The following is a 14493-nucleotide window of genomic DNA, read 5'->3' as shown; positions in this document are numbered from 1 at the left end:
AAGTATTATTGTCCTTTAGTAGGAACACTATTAGTGAAGACATACGCCAACAATGCTTTGGATAACATTTTGTTTCACAGTTTAATTAATAAGAAGTCCAATTCCTTAAAAATAAATTCAAATGTTACTTTAATAAGGATTAAAACAAATTCAATATTAACAAACTTCATCCTCCCCTCACCCAACCCTCTTCTAGGTGTTACTTGATGCTTATTATAAAATACGAAAAATACCACATGTAACTTGAGATCGACAATAATTTATTCTCTATCAGCTCTTGGCAGAAAATAAGCCTTTCTCCTACCTATTTCCAAAAGTTTTCTGACTACTTTGAGAAGTTTAACTTCTCAGTCTCATCAATTTAGGATTCTTGCCCACTCTTACTCTTTCCCCCGCAAAAAAGTTATCACAGCACAAGTCTATAAATCATCCCACTGGGAGGCAGTGTATTACCACGTAAAGAAGGTAAAGAAGTGTTCCAGAATTAGGCAGAACTGGATTCAAAAGTAGGCTCTGCTACTCTCTAGCTGAGTGAACTTGGGCAAGTCACTTTACCATTTTGAACCTCAGTAAATAAATATACTACCAACTACCTCACACATTTGTTTTAAGAAATAAAAAATTAAATGTTAGGGAGCCTTGCCATGTAGTAGATCATGTAAATGGTATCCTATGGATAGAAACTTAAAAGTTTATCATTGGAGTTCCTGCTATGGTGCACCGGAATCGGTGACATCTTGGGAGCACTGGGATGCAGGTTCAATCCCCAGCCAGGCATCGCTGCAGCAGTGGCCTAGATGGCAACTGCAGCTCAGATCTGATCCCTGGCCTGGGAACTCTGTATGCCGCCGGTGGCCAAAAATGAGGGAAAAAAAGTTTATCATTAATGTAAAGCCAACTAAAGGAAACTGACTACTTTTAATACACAACTCTTTAAGATGAGTTATTATTAATAATATCATTATAATGCAGGGTTATATATCTAGAAACCTTAAAGTTTTAATTACCATTTGAGAATCTGCATGATATATATTACATAATGAGACAAGTATTCAAAATTAGATATAAAAATAATTCCTTGTCTGAAAAAGTTAACAATCTAGTTATAAGAGGAATCTGGATATTCACCAATACTGTACATATAAACACTATATATTTATACACACAAATAATTATCTCTCATGTTAGGCTTGCTATTTTTCTGCAGCAACCTAGATAACTCTTTCAGTCTAACTTCAAAGGTTTAGGAACTAATCCCCTACTATAGGATCTTTTCTAATATAATCCTGCATTGTCCAAATAATCCCTCTGAAATTTTTCAAGTATATTTAGAACACCCGAATATGAATGCAACTACTGAACATTCCTCAAAGAATAGTAGCACTTTATGCACTGATGTGTAATCAAAACTCAAGAAAAGTACATATGCTCAGAGCTGGAAAAAATCATTTGTCATTGACAAATTTGCTTTTTAAAAACACACCTTCAAGCTTCTGCTTCCCTGCCAACCATGGCTACCACCACTTCCTCAATTCTCCTGCCAGGAATAACGTCTGAGGAATGTCTTTTGGCCTGAATGAGCGGTGGAAACAGGGAGGGACAGACATATCCCAAAGGAAAAATAGTATGGCTTTCCTAATATTTCCTACATTTTCTCTACTTCTTTAGCATAGAAGGGTAATTCTCAAAAGTTCATGTTCCTATCTTTAATACTACTTCTTAAAGAAAGAAGAAAAACACAAAAAATCTTTTTTTAGTAAGAGACTATTAAATATGTTCTTTCTTTGTAGTAACATTCTAATCATCATAAAGTTTGCAAGTTAGGTAACAAGGCAGCAGATACACTGATGAGTGTGGAAAAATTCTTGCCTTTGAAAAAAGAAAAAGGCTAGAAATCCAAGAAAAGAGGGTATCATACAAATCCAATCCCGACATGGAAATACTACTTTTTAGGGCAGCACTTGAAGTATATGGAAGTTCCCAGGCTAGGGGTCAAATAGGAGCTCTAGCTGCCAGCCAATGTATGCCACAGCCACGCCAGACCCAAGCCATGTCTGTGACCTAACCACAGCTCACGGCAACATCGGATCCTCAACCCACGGAGCAGCGCCAAGGATCGAACCCGAATCCTCATGGATACCAATCAGGTTTGTTTTCACTGAGCCATGACAGGAACTCCTGGAAACACTACTTTAAATATACCAAACCTGAGTTCCTGCTGTGGCACAGTGGGTTAAGAATCTGACTGCAGCAGCTTGGGTTGCTACGGAGGCACGGGTTCAATCCCCAGCCAGCGCAATGAATTAAAAGGTCCAGTGTTGCTGCAGCTGCGGCTCCGATACAAACCCTGGCGAGAGAACTTCCATATGCCACAGGTGTGGCCATAAAATTTTAAAAAAATAATAAACATACCAAACCTACATCATATATATGTAGAGAATGAATTTAATGAGTATCATATAGTGCTACAAAGACATTTCAAGCTAACATTCCAACAAAGAATCCAAAGTCAAAAAGTAAAACACAGGCAAATTTAAATTCCTATTTAAAAGCAAACATTTAGAACTTGAAATAAAAAATCTCATGTAACAAAATGGTTGCTGATTTCCTATCTTTTTTTTTCTCCTTTTACACAGAAGTCCAATATCATTTAGATGGTCTCAACTTTGGATAACAGTAACTGGTTATAGGGGATGATATCATGGGCTCTTTTAACTTTATTAACAACCATCAAAGACTGAACTAGTATTCCAATACATTAACAGTCCTCAATTGTTATTTTCCCTCAAAGCTTTCAAAGTAGTCTTTATTGAATACTTGTGACTAACCTTTTATTTTATTTTATTTTTTTGCTTTTTAGGGCTGCACCTGCAGCATATGAAGGTTCCCAGGCTAGGGGTCTAGTCGGAGCTACAGCTGCCAGCCTATGCCACAGCCACAGCAACATCAGATCCAAGCCGCGTCTGCAACCTACACGGCTCATGGCAACACTGGATCCTTAACCCACTCAGCAAGGCCAGGAATCGAACCCACAACCTCATGGTTCCTAGTCGGATTCATTTCCGCTGCACCATGACAGGAACTCCAACCAACCTTGTTTTTTTTTTAATGGCCACATGTGGCATATGTTCCCAGGCTAGGGGTCGAACTGGAGCTACAGCTGGGGCCTACAATACAGCAACACCAGATCAGAGTGGCATCTACTTCCTACACCACAACTTTCAACAACACCAGATCCTTAACTCACTAGGCAAGGCCAGGGATCTAACCTGCATCTTCAGAGACAATGGCAGGTTCCTAACCCCCTGAGCCACCATGGGAACTCCAAATACTTGTGACTAATCTTAAATTAAGGACACTGCATCAAAACTGCATTGATTGGCTACTGGTTTTAGCCCAGTATTTTTTAATATACAGTAATCCCAGTGTTTTCCAAAGGAGTTAGTTATTTTTAACCCTTCTGGGTTAAACTGACAATGTTAAATGAGGGCAGAAATTATGCAGTTTATCATTGTATATCCCATCTCTGAAGGCGCTGTGATATCAGTACCAGCTGATATAACAATAGATGAACCCTTTTGAGAACCTGAAGAAATGCAGTTATACATCTTGTACATAATTTCATAGGGTTCTCACACCTCCACACTATCCATGGGCCCCAGATTAAAACTCAGCTGTAGCTTTTTTAAAAAACCAAACTATTAATTTCATACAATAAATCAAACCCACAACATAACCTTTTGTCTACCAGTCACTATGTGGCCCACAAATTCCTGCATCTGGTCAGAAAAGCGGCCCCTCCCTTCCAACTTCATAAAGACTTTAATAAGCTAAATAAATGACTTTAAGATTTGAATAGACTACTTAATAATCTCTCAGTTGTTTATAAGATAGTGACACCAACAAAACTTTTAAAAGTGAACTTACTAGCTAAGGGGAAAAAAAGCACACAAATTCCTCAATGAAGTACTAAAATAGACAACTATGAAAACAAAACTCAAAGTCCTCTTAAGATCAGCTCTATCACTCACTCCCACTAAAAGAAAAAAAAGGGGGAAAAATTTTAGTTTACAAAATAGTAAAATCTGCCATTTGCTGAAATCACTTGGGGGGCAGGGGTCACGAACATAAACAGGCTGGGAGTACAAAGCACCTACAAAGTCACCAAAAATAAAAAAGAACTATTAACTTTACAAAATGACTTTACTAAATTATGTTTCATAATCAGTTTATTTTCCACTGAGTCACTCACTAAGTACACCTTTTCCTTTCTTTTGTAATACTACTTCTTAGTCACAAAACTGTATCTCTTTCAGTTTTCTTCTCAAAAGAAATTTTCCATCAAAGTGCCCCCCATGAAATATCATACAATTCGCATTCCCTCCTAAGAAACCATAAAGGGAGTCTGAATATTGTAAGGAAAACAAACACTGATGTAAACAGTCAAATTAGTTATCTTGCAGTTTTCTGTTTTTATTTAGGGGGACCTCAAAAAAGTTGCTTTTCAACATTAAGACACATAATCACTCAAGTCTTAACTGTCTTGAAGAAATACTTGAAAAAAGACAACTGGCAATTCTACTGGGTTTTTAAAAACACTACCTTGTCTTTTACCACTGACCCCATACCAATAAAAACCCCTCCAAAAGAGTAACAATAAACAAACTCAAAGAATATGGCAGTTTAAATTATTTTAAATCCCTCTCATGCCCAAAGAAATCTCTATGGGGTTTTGAATCCCTTCCTACCATTTACTAATTGGACAAGTTATTTGGCCTCCCTATGCCTTGGTTTCCTCTTCTGAAAAAGGAGGAGGGGGTGTTAATTAGGGTCATCATATATCCCAGTTTCTCTGGGACAGTCCTAGTTTATACTATTATCCTAGCATGCTATCCAGTTTGTGCCCCCTTTCACTCTCGAAAGTTTCCTGGTTTGAACAATAAAATTATATGGTCATCCTACCTCAGAGAGTTATGAAGACTAAATGAGCAAATACACATAAAACATTTGTAAAAGTGTCGGGCACCTAGTAAGGCTAGTGTTAGTTACTGTTAATTTTAGTCACTGTCAAAGCCTTCTTATAAAAGGTTTTGAATAATATAATGAACAGAGCTCCTACAATATTGCTTTTTACAAATGATATTATGCATTTAACTTCCCGCATACAATACTCATTTTTTTTTTTTTTTGGCTACATCTATAGCATATAGAGGTTCTTGGCCCAGGAATGGAACCCACACGACAACTGCCAAGCTGGTGCAGTGGCAAAACAAGATCCTTAACCCGCAGAGCCACAAGAGAACTCAATTTTTTAAAACAACAAAATAGCTCCAAATGCTTGAAATCAACACTAATTTATCCCAGAGATGGCAATATTATCAACTGCATTCACATTTCATCAAACATAAGTTTTAGAAGTTATATTAGGGTTACTGATAGGAAAGTAACCATAAAAAGGAAAAACCTTGTTTAGTGCCAAAGCAAGTCCCTTAATATTCCTGCAGCCTTTCTCAACTGGGTTCATGTTATTAACCACAGAACTCAGAAAAATGAGTGACAATTTCTTGAATTCTCCCCAAGAACTGTACATAGCTAGTACCTTTCTAGATGCCCAGGAGAGGAACTAATTTATTATATACAATGGATGCTTTGGGACATACTTCTGTGATAGGGTCTTGGTATTCTTGGACTACAAAGGGGAAAATATGGATGAAAAGACTCAATATTGAACAAAGAGTCTGGGTACAAGACTGTATCACCTGGTAAAAATATTTCCTACAGAATGAAGCTTAAAGAAATCGCATAAAATATATAAATTTGACTCATGGCTGCGAAAAACATTAATATTTTGTTTTACCTCATCTCCAGTAATTTATCTCAGGCCAAATATACAATATCTGGCATTCCTTCAGATAAGAAAAGTTCTAGTTATAGTTTATGAAAAGCAGGAGCAGGAAGAAGAGGAAAAGCAAACAAGGCTGAGACCAAGATTCTGATCACTGATGAACCAAATAATCCAGGGCAGCAATATTAACTATTACTGATAAAAAAAATAAGAAAATTTAATAAAGTGAAAAAATGAACAAGAATAGAAAGTAGAAACAGAAAATATTAACACTTGGAAGGAAAGAAAATATTTTCAGGGTACCATTAAATAACAAAAGAAAATCCCCCTACAGAACCAACGAGAGCAGAGAATTATAAAAGTCACCCACAATTTTTATTTCAAATCACTGGATCAACATGCTGAATGATTGGGGAACTATTCTCAGACACATTTAGCCTCCATTCTATATAGAGCTTAAATTATGAAAGAAGAAAATGTCAGTGAAACCATTCTACCATAGTATGAGCCCCCCAAAAATCAAGAATATAATTGAACATATTATCCCACAAACTTTTATATAATGAGCATACTCAAACAAAACCAAAGCTCAGATTCATTTCAACTATTTCAACTCTTAGTATAAAACACAATTTAGATCAGGCAGCAACTTATTTAACCCCGTGTAAAAAAAATCTGTATTTACCCTGTACTATACATGAAAAAAGTCTTTACTCTGTAACAATGAAATGAGACATGCTTTCTGAGGATAAATATCCCAAGACCTAAATGAATTAAGAGAAACTACTGAACTTAACAAAAAAGTACAAAAGTTTTGAGGTCAGACTAATTTGGGTGTGAATTCAGGCTGTTCATTATTACCTTGTGAGAAGTCATTTATTCTCTAAGAGCCTCAATTTCCCCATCTGTAAAATGACACCCACCTATCTTGCAAGGTAGTTGAGAAGATTAAGCAACACACAAGTTAAAACATACAGTACAGGTACTGGCATTTAAAAGGCACTCAAATGGCAAATTAAGAGTTACTTAGAATATCTCAGGATTCAACAAGTTATAAGGTCAAATCCCATTACAACAAATGTTATCCATGCAAAAATGTAAACAGGACTTAGTTTTTCCCCCTCTAACAATGTTCTACAGAATTTGAAAAATATATTTTTATAAAGGAATTTTATCTTTGGTTTGTACATTAGATTATTTGGAGCTTATAGAAATCTCCCTAGTTTGTCACACTGAGCCTAATCCTGCATTTTCCAATTAAAACAGACCATTGACACTACTCACCCTCCCCTTGTTTGAGGGGAGGGATGAGGCTTAAAATATTTTCAATAATCTCTTGACTAGACCTTGTTAAGACTTGTTTTCTTCTAGTTAGTACCAAGGATAGAACTATAGCAAGCATAGTTAAAAATACAGTTCAGGTAGCAGATTACCACAGCTGCTAAAGAGATATTTTTTTAAAAATGCACATATACAAAAATTAAGACTCCACCAAGATATATCATTTACACTGACAAAATATAAAGTTTGGTTAAATTAAATACAAAGCAGGCAACTCAGGAGATTGAAAAAAAGAATCAGGCTGACAATTTTGTTTTCTCACCTATCTTTGCCAAAGAAAACATGCAATAACCACTGCTCATGATAGCCCAGAATACAGAGAATTATTATACAGGGACAGTACTGAACCACAAATTAAATTAAAAGTCCGAAATGTGTATCAAATGTAGAAATTAAATGTAAGGAAAATGTAAATAACTTTTAAACGAATCTGTATCTTTAAAGTTTCCTCTTTACTCTCGAATAATTAATCATGTTTCGTTATATACTGACACCCATAGATAATTGGAACTATCCCTTGCCCTTGCTATGCTCCCCAGCTCTCAAAATAGGTATATAATGCTCCACTACACAGTAGACTGTTGTGTTCAAGACTTTGAATAATCTAATAGTGATTTCAAAGCACTAACACAAGACCAGTTTTTTTTAATACGTGAGACAAAAAAGTAACATTAAAGATAAAAACCCTATCCCACTGAAATGTCGTAATAGACCATTGTATCCATCTAATGTAAATTTTAAGCTCAAAAGTTAACTTGCAACCATAAAAAAACTGGTTTTCTACTATAAAGAATCCAAAGCAAAAAGAATATGCTGTTCACTGTTTACTCCCTTTCCACACATGACTGTGGGCTGTATCAGTTAAACATGTAGAATATTAAGCACTACTAAACTGTCCAAGACATATTTTCACACCTAACTCTATACTCCCAAAGGATAATTTGAGCCTGAGCCTGTCCCCCACCCCACCCCATCCCACCCATTTTAATTCATAGGTTCTCAGGTGACCACCGATGTCATCAAGGTCGGAAAAAAAAAAAAGCAATGAAAAAATGATGTATAATTTAATTTTATTAAAATATTGAGTGCTTGAGCTTTAAAAAAATCCCAACTAAATAGACTTTAAAGTTACCAAACTCATAATTTGTTGGTTTAGTAGTTTAGCTCTTGCCTCACCACGATAAAATAAATCTATAAGTCACAATTCTCATCATCTTTTAAGATTATTTGCATATAAGAATTCAAAATATATATCTTTTCTTAACATCTCTGTATAGTTAAAATGTTGAATATGAAATATACAAACAGGTTAATACTAACAATTATGAATTGTCTGTTCCCAGCCTAGAGTGAAATTTTTGCCTCAGTAATGAATGATTAGGGAACACACTTGGCCAAATATAAAAATTAAATATCCATTATTTTAGGGTTTTGACACTGGTTCAAAAAAAAAATCACATAAGGTGAAAATACCTGACGCAGAACAACACAAAATTGCATAAAATAAGGTACTTACCTTCAAATAATTTACAAATTCCTCGTAGGAGCAATTTACAAATACGCTAATTAAGGAGACTGAGGATTTTAATGGCAATGCATTTTTACTTAACTGTAAGATGGATAATGGTTAATGTTCTTAATACAACACATTAATATTCTACATATCAACTTTTAACTATTTATAGCACCAAATGGTTAAAAGTGGGGGGAATTTAACTCATTTTATATGTAAACATTCATTTTTCATATCAGACAAAAAAAAAGCCTACCCCACCCACACTGCCAGTCTCTGATACCTTAGAGTGCTATAGTTATTTCACAGTGGGAAAGAATACTAATAAGTACATTTCTTTTCCAATCCTCTTCTCTACCCATTCATTAAATACCAAATACTGAAACTGAATTCGACTCCTACCTCGATCTTCTTACCAAGAATGCTCCCTAGGGCACCCGAATCCCTTCCACTGTCTCTTATTCCAACTGCCAAAGCCCCTCCTATTAATAGTAAATCCCTTTCACACTGACTCACTGGAACTCCAACTTAATGAAATAGACACCAAGCAAAATTCAAAATTTGCGGAGTGGAATTTTCCTATTTTCAAAGAGAAACTAAAAGTGGAGCACAATCAGGCAAAGTTACAAACATTTAAGTCCAACCAATTTATAAGCACTTACTGTGCTTATAAATACTGACTCATTTTAAGTATTTTTTGAGTTTGTAAATCAGACATTGTGTGATTATTTAGAAGACCAAATCTCCCATGCAAGTAATATGTAAATATAAACTTAATAAGTCATTACACTAAAATTGCAAAACAATTTGAAATCTCCTTCAAAATTTCTTCTGTTTAATTACAGAAAAACGTTGGAGTACACACGAAAAGTACACAGAATAATAGTACAATGAGCTCTCCTGTCCTCATCACCCAGCAACTCAAGGCCACTTTTGTTTCATCTCTACCTCCCACCTCTCCCCCAATTATCTTCAGAAAAGAATTAAGAGGAAGACACTGTGCTCAGTTAAGTACGAGAAAAATCCAAAGATGAGAGTATCAAGGACTAGCAAAAAGTCAAAATCTAACAACTCCTTGTTCGGTGGTAATTTTTTTTAAGAATTCTTTTTAAAAAGGGAAAGAGCCATCTTTAGGAATTCTAAGGAAGTCCATAAGGTCCAAAGGACATATTTAAAAGTACATCTAAAAGGGTAAATAGGAATATGCAATGAAAATGAGCTTAAACACCTGCAATTAGCTTCCATTCACATAGTACCTTGACTCAAAAAGAGAAAAAAAAAAAAAGACTATTTAACTTAATGTGTCACAAAATCACAATTCAACCACTTGAAAAACCTCTGAACACTTATGCCTTAACTGGTCCTTCTGATTCCTAATTATAGATTGATATCAACATGGAAAGAAAACCAGGCATTTTAACTTAAGCGGTTTAAAATGTTCAAAATTAACCCCACCGTTCACTGGAAATACATGAAAGAAAGTCTAAACTACCTGAATTGTATGTCATTAAACAGAAATGCATTCACTTTCCGGGGCCGATTTTTTTTTTTTTAATAAGTTCACATATACCCTTAAACACAACGCGCTAGGCTACAGATAGAATTAGGAGACCGCCTCCTGCTTTTGCTCCTAACCAATACGGAGAGAGAGAAGGTTGGCAAGAAAGTACTGCGAGGACAGTAACAAACACCAGCAGCTCCGGAGCAGGCCCTGCTAGAGCCAGGAATGACGCACTTCGGTAACCCGACTCTTTCTCCCCTCCACCCCCGCCCCCAGCAGCGGTGCTGACACCGCCAACAGCCCGGAGTAGAAAAAAAGACAACAGAAAAAAGGCAGAGGTTGGACCGCACCAGGTTTCATCAAGAAACCTCGATTATCCCTCTTTCGACACTAACCACTAGGACTAAACAGGAAAAGAAGCTTCGTGCTTAAGCAAGTCCCATCATGGTGGTTTAAGAGTCACTAAATTAAGCTGATAATGAGTCCAATCCACAGAGACAAATACAGGGTGTGGCTGCTGTGAAATACGGCGGTCCGTGGGAGAAAAGGGGTATGGAATTTACACTCCAGTGTGAGGGGAAGATGGGGCTTTACGGGGGGGGGGGGGGGCCGCGGGAGGTGTTGGGGGGGGCAGCCCGCGCATTTTAAGGAACCATTTCAAACACGAGCTTTTGGTTTACTTAAATCTAATCCTACAGATCAAAAGTTTCTAATACATATATCACGTAAACTGTAAATAACCACTTAATCAAATACCATGACCCTCAATTTAAAAACTACATCCAAGAGAAGGGGGGGTTATAGGCAATAACATATAAAACATTTCTAGGCCACGAACGAGAAAGTCTCACAAGCCAGATAAACTACCAATGCAATATTAAAAATTAAAGCTGAACACTGCAGCACGAAAAAAAAAAATCACACGATAAAACCCATTACAGTTCAAGATTAAAAATAAAATGACATATACACCAAGAGGGAGCGGAAACTAAATGTCGAAAGTACAGCGGTTTATAAAAAAACTAAAGGCAAAACAAGACATTCTCGCAACGGGGGAAAAATGGGGGGGGCAGAAATCAACAATACATTTACGAATGTAGGCCAGAAGAAAATGGGAACGGGGCTCAAAGTTTTGCGGAACTACTTGATGCTGTTTCCCACACCTTCTCTCTCCCATGGCCCATTCGACCCTTTCCGTCCTGAAATCGCCGTCCACAGATCACCGGGTACATGAGAGAAGAAAAAAGAAAGTCAAGCCCAAGCAAGAATAAAAGTGTGGAGGGAAAAAGCAGAAGCTGCCTACCTGGGGCAAGGATCAGCTCACTTCGTGCCTTGAGAAAGACAGCGCGGGTGGGGGTGGAAACGAAAAGCAGCACTAAAACTAAAACAAAAGTGGCGCCAAAACCCCCCAACAAACAGCCTTCCACTCCCGCCCTTCCCCCCTCCTCCCATGCCAGGCAGGCAGGGCCCCCTTCGGGGCAAGGTCTGCACGCGGGGGCCAACAGTGCCGGCCCCAACCTATTTAGAAAATTGCTGCCCGAAGAAAACTGACCGAAGTCGGGCCTCGGAAGGGATGTAGAGATCGATGCCAATCGCTTTCCCCGGCAGTTCCCCCACCACGCGCTGGAGATGATGGGGCGGGGGAGAAGCAGAGGGGCCCGTCACATGAATGTTGTTCCCTCTCTAGGAAGGGAGGAAGAGAGGGAGGGAGAGGAGGGAGGGAGGAAAGGAAGGAGGGGAAGGGAGAAGGGAGGGGGCACGAGGGAGGGGTGTGATCAGAGTAGATTTTCCCTCGCCTCCCTCGGTCCGAGGCCCAAATATACACAAGCGAGCCTCCGCGCCTCCCCTCCCCCCTAGGTTCCCAGCACCACCATTTTGCTCTCTTCCTTCCCCTCGCCGCGATACCACGCTCTCCCCCACCCCGACCGCGGCCGCCCGGCTTTCCTCCCCCACTACGGCTCGCACCCCACCCCACCTCCAGTTCGGGCTCTCCCAGGCTTAAGAGCCTGCCGGAGAAAAGGCACCTAAACCTAACGCTAGACCGAGAAGCAGAGCCTCCATCTTGCGCTGCTCCGCGTTCTCCATTTTGGGCCACCCATGGGGGGGGGGGGTCTCCGTAGAGGCCCCGAGGGAGAGTGGGGCGAGGGAAAGAAGAGAAAACCTTCAGCGAGGGTAGTCGAAAAGAAGAGTCCTGCGATAGAAAGCCACTCTAGGAGTAGGAGGTAGGGAGGAAGGGGGGGCTGGAAGTTCCTTGGTAGTGTTGAGGGAGCTACTTGCGGGAACAGGGGAGAAAGAAGGGCCGGGGGTTACGCGGGGACGAGGAGCCTTCTCCCCGCCTTCACTTGGCCGCCCGCTCCCCGGCGGGCTCCGCTGGGGGCAAAGGAAGAAGAGGGGAAATTAAACGGCAAGAGTGCCCAGTCTCTTTCCCTCCCAACTCCTCTCTCGCGCCCTATTTCAACGACACGCGCCTCACGGTGGGCCCCGCGCCCTCTGGGTGCCCCTCCAAACTTCTAGAAGCTTCGCCTCCGCCATTTTATAACTTACCTCCCCCCTCAGCGTACACAGAGGCAGCAACGAGACTGTTCGCCTCCCCCACTCCTCCTTCCTTCTTTCTCAGGCCGGGGGCTTCTTCACCCCTGGGCTGGTACAAGATATTTTTCCCTTCCTCTTCTTTACACCCTCGAATTCTACTCAGGGACGGAAGCTCCCGCGGTTCTAGAGCGGTGGGGGGTTTTGAAAGTGGCGGTCGGATCCGGCGGGGTTTTTTTTTTTTTTTTTTTCTCCTCTCTCTCTCTCTCTCTCTCTTTTTTTTTTTTTTTTTTTTTTTTTTTTTTGGTGGCGCTTCGGGATTGTTTGGGGTGTTCGCTCTTCGGCGACTTGGAGGCGAATGGAACGCGCAGGCGCCATCTGTCGGCCGCGAACCGGCGCCCAGCTCCCGTTGGGAGGGAGCGTCATCTAGCGGCAGAGGGTCACCACTGCAACGCCTGGCCGCCAGCCCTCCCACCCAGCGTCCTCCTCCCAATGGCCAGCCAATCGGGGCCGACTGCCTCCCGGGTTCAGCGTCTCCGACACCGCCCCTCAACTAGGCGCCCGCAGGGGCGCGCCGCCGAGTGGGGTAAACAAGGTGCCGTGCCCGCGCCTGACTTACTCATGCGTTTAGCAGCGCTTCCGCCGCGCACCCGGTCGCGCCGCGCTTCCTCTTTCTTTATCAGGGGGTCGAGGGGAGGGCGGTAGGAATGTCCGCCGGAGCCTCGCGCCGTGGGAAATCGGAAGCTGGCCTCGCTGGGGACTCGTGCCCCGTGCCCCTCCGCCCCCCCGCGCAGCCCGAGGTGGCAGCCCGGTTGGGCATTACCCCTCGATGTCCCCTCTTGTGACACGCCCCAGCGAGGGGAGCCTCTGACCCTAGGTCCCAGACCGTCGTTTCACCGCGCCCTCTACTCCTTCCCTCCGAAAGAACTCAACTCGCGCAACTCTGGCACCTGATCCTAAGTGATTGGGGGGGGGGGTTCTTTTTGAGTTTTTGTTTTGCTTGCTTTTTGCTTCGGGTGTGGAAAGAAAGCGAACTGAGTCCCTCCCGGATAGACATGGCACTGGAAAAAAAATTTTTTTTCTTTACAAACACTAGTCCCGTTTCCCAGAAAATGTGGTCTCTCCCTCCAGGGTCTAGGAGACTAGGGAAACTGGGCTACTAGGCTACGCCGGGCACTCGACCAATTTATTCTTCACTCTGGGGGCCGAGGGGGGAACGGGACGGAGCGAAGTGAAAAGAAATCGAAATTTGGGAAGAGGGAGTCGAAGAGCACCTACCGGGTCTTTCCCGCCTCCTCCGTTTATCCGCGGTCTTCCTGGAAGTGTGGGCGGAGGCGGCCTCGCGACTTAGTTAAGAATTTTGGTTCCTTTTTATCCTGCCTCCTCACCCCACCCCCTAGACGTTCGACAGGCGAAAGGGCACCTTAACGCTCCTTCGACTCCAGTTAACTCAAGTCTTTTTACTTATTTTTATTTTTTTGTTTGCTTCGAATCCATCGTCGGGCACCTTTGACCACCAAGAGATCTCTACGCTGGAGACATCAACTTGGGGAGGGCCAGTTACCCCCGATGCACCGCTTTTCCTAGGACAGGAAGAAGTGACCTATTGCAGTGTTTCCACTGCTGTTACACAGATTCATACAATAGTTCCCAGATTCACACAATTGTGTAGTTAATAAGAGCTCTTCGTTAGTTTCTTTTTTTAAATTTTTAGTTAAGCTGTTCCTTTAATAATAGATTTCATTTAGAAGAAAAGGAATAAAT

The 14493-nt window shown here is 40.8% G+C and overlaps 1 protein-coding gene across 8 annotated transcripts in view; it reads right to left on the bottom strand.

The window, feature by feature from the left end:
* Positions 1-14028, bottom strand: part of STAG2 (stromal antigen 2) — a 138897-nt gene extending 124869 nt beyond the window's left edge. For 2 of the 8 annotated variants that reach the window (XM_047765854.1, XM_047765859.1), the window contains exon 1: positions 12176-12300. The gene's annotated coding sequence lies outside the window, so the exon portion shown is untranslated. Of the gene's footprint in view, positions 1-11503; positions 11538-11752; positions 11995-12175; positions 12301-12744; positions 12986-14007 lie in introns of those variants that run through there. The other 6 variants (XM_047765856.1, XM_047765852.1, XM_047765857.1 and 3 more) reach the window with 6 other exon arrangements.
* Between the last annotated feature and the right edge of the window lie 465 nt (positions 14029-14493).

Source organism: Phacochoerus africanus, chromosome X, assembly GCF_016906955.1.
Source record: "Phacochoerus africanus isolate WHEZ1 chromosome X, ROS_Pafr_v1, whole genome shotgun sequence".
Classification (NCBI taxonomy): domain Eukaryota; kingdom Metazoa; phylum Chordata; class Mammalia; order Artiodactyla; family Suidae; genus Phacochoerus; species Phacochoerus africanus.
This window is presented reverse-complemented; position numbering and strand designations above follow the sequence as displayed.